Below are 2,500 nucleotides of genomic sequence, written 5' to 3' on the forward strand. Positions count from 1 at the left end.
TATTTATACACAGGGATGGGATGATCAAATAGATATTGATATAAAAAAAATGATTTGTAACTTTGAATATTAATGTGTTAAGCATTTAAAATTAAAAACATTTATCAATCTGATACAAGATGTACTTATAAGATATTTCACTGTATATTTACTTGTATTATTGAAACAAAAATGTTGTAAAAAAGGTTGTAATAAGTCTTATTGCTTTAAGATAATGCACTTAATATGTGTATTGGGTGCAAATAAGAAAAAGAGATACAAGAACGTAGCAATAATGTGCATATCAGTGGGAATGAAATGTGACAGTCAGTTTTTTTTTCTGCTCCTAACTAATATTTTGTTTTTTCCTGTGTCGTATAGATGGGATATATTTTGTAGATATGATAATCCTCCAATTTGAGCCAGTGTGTACATGCAAACTGAAACAAGTATGCATATATATGCATGTACATTTATTTTTCCTTAGTCCTGTAGATGGGATATATTTTGTAGATATGATAATCCTCATTTATGAATCGGTGTGTATTTGCAAACTGAAACAAGTATGCATATATATATATATGTGTGTGTGTGTGTGTGGAAATATTTTTCTCCCTCTTGAAGTGTTTAATTGTGCAGCTGTATAGATATAATTATAAATGATAAAAGGCTTTGTAAAGTTTCAAAGAGCTTCAGCTGTAGGCAATCCTACCACTTACTGGTGTGAATGCTTTGTGAAAAAGAAGAGTAAAAAAAAGAAAATAAAAAAAAAGTGCATGGACATTTTCCAATTCACCATGTGTGCATTACCAGGGGCAGATGGCAGAGGTAGACGAGAAAGAACGTCAAATTTGCGGGTTTTGTAGAGTTGAATTGGTAAGGTTTTACTTCCAGAATTTCTTAGCCAGTCAGTACCCAGGTGGGAAAATTTGATGTTGTGGGTAGAAACATGACTTTGATTGTACCATATTAACTCTTGGAATGTCACAAGATATGTTATCTATTTCAGAAGGCTGGAATGTTGTATTTTTATGCTGCTATTAAATATTCTGTGAATATTTGATGAGTTTAGAAGCCTATTAGAGCCAATATTCATTGTTTTGAAAATCATAAAATACTATCTTTAAAGCTGAGTTTTATTGAACTTCACTTCCACGCTCTCCAATGTTTTACTCCAAAGATAGTTTTAAGTGTTGTTTGAAAATACTTAAAGCATTACAATTTAAGCTGGTCTTATGAAAAGTTGTTATCTTTCATGAATAACCCCAAAATACTCTAAATAGAAAAAGAATGCTATTGAATGAGCAATGTTTTATTTTGTGTTTATTAGTTTATGCTTTAAATGAAAACATGTGTTTTTACATAGTTTATCTGAACAGAATAGAATGTATAAGACTGTTTAGAAGTATCAGGCCTTTGGAAAAATGTGAAAATTTACAAATTAACAGACGTACATATAGTGAGAATCAATTTTGTAAGAGGATTCTAATTAAATGAATGAATAATGAAGTTTAAATAGATTCATGATTATCATGTGAAATTATTGGCAAAGGTAAATAAAGTTTATATGATTATCTTCTTTGGTATGTATCTACCTCTGAATTAAGTTAAGCTCATTGAGTCATTTTAGGTAGTGAAAATGATATGTACTGAATATTACAAGCAGGAAATGAATACTTAGAAATGACCATCTGACATTCTGCCTGAATTAATGTTATCTGATATTTACAACTTTAATTAATATTAGTTGCTTATTAACTTTTAGTGCAGATAAATATATCTCAGGAGTTCATGAATGTTGATGATATATAAATAGTTAATGTCACTCTTATCGAACAGTTATCTAAAGACTAAAATATCCTAATCTCAAAAGTAGAGGAACTACTAACACTAACACTAACCTAAAGACAGAAAGAAAAAAAATGTCTACCTCTTAAAATATAAACTCTCATAATGCAAAATTGTCTCATATACAAAACTGACTCACTTGAGGTAACTATATTCTACTTGCAATAAAGCAAATAAACAAAACCATTCCAGCTGAATACTAATGCCAGGGTATCTACCTACCATTTCTCCTTTTACCCTGCTTTTCAGACCAAGAGGTTTGGCATGCAGGCATTCCCATTAAGCCCAAACTACTCTGTTTTTTTAACCAACTGATACCAGGATGTATACATGCACTGTCTTACATGATTTTGTTTTATTTAATCATATTTATCATAATTTGTTTGGCGTGCAGATTGCTTAAAAAGTGCTTAGTTACCAAGGTTTTTAGTTATTTGACCTAGCTGACCTCACCTATTTACCTTTTTCCTTGAAATGCAGGAAGAAGGATTTAGAATGACAATGATAATGATAATGAAAGTAATAATAATGATTATCATGGAAATAATATCATAGTATTAGAATGCTAATGATAATAATAATTGTGGTAATGCTAATGGTGATAATGTTATTAATCCATTGCAGATGAATGTCATGACATTCATGACGCAGGAGCTTTGGCGTGACAGCCAGC

Source organism: Penaeus japonicus, unplaced genomic scaffold (genome assembly GCF_977035675.1).
Source record: "Penaeus japonicus unplaced genomic scaffold, GWHDUDI00000001_assembly GWHDUDI00000041, whole genome shotgun sequence".
NCBI lineage: Eukaryota > Metazoa > Arthropoda > Malacostraca > Decapoda > Penaeidae > Penaeus > Penaeus japonicus.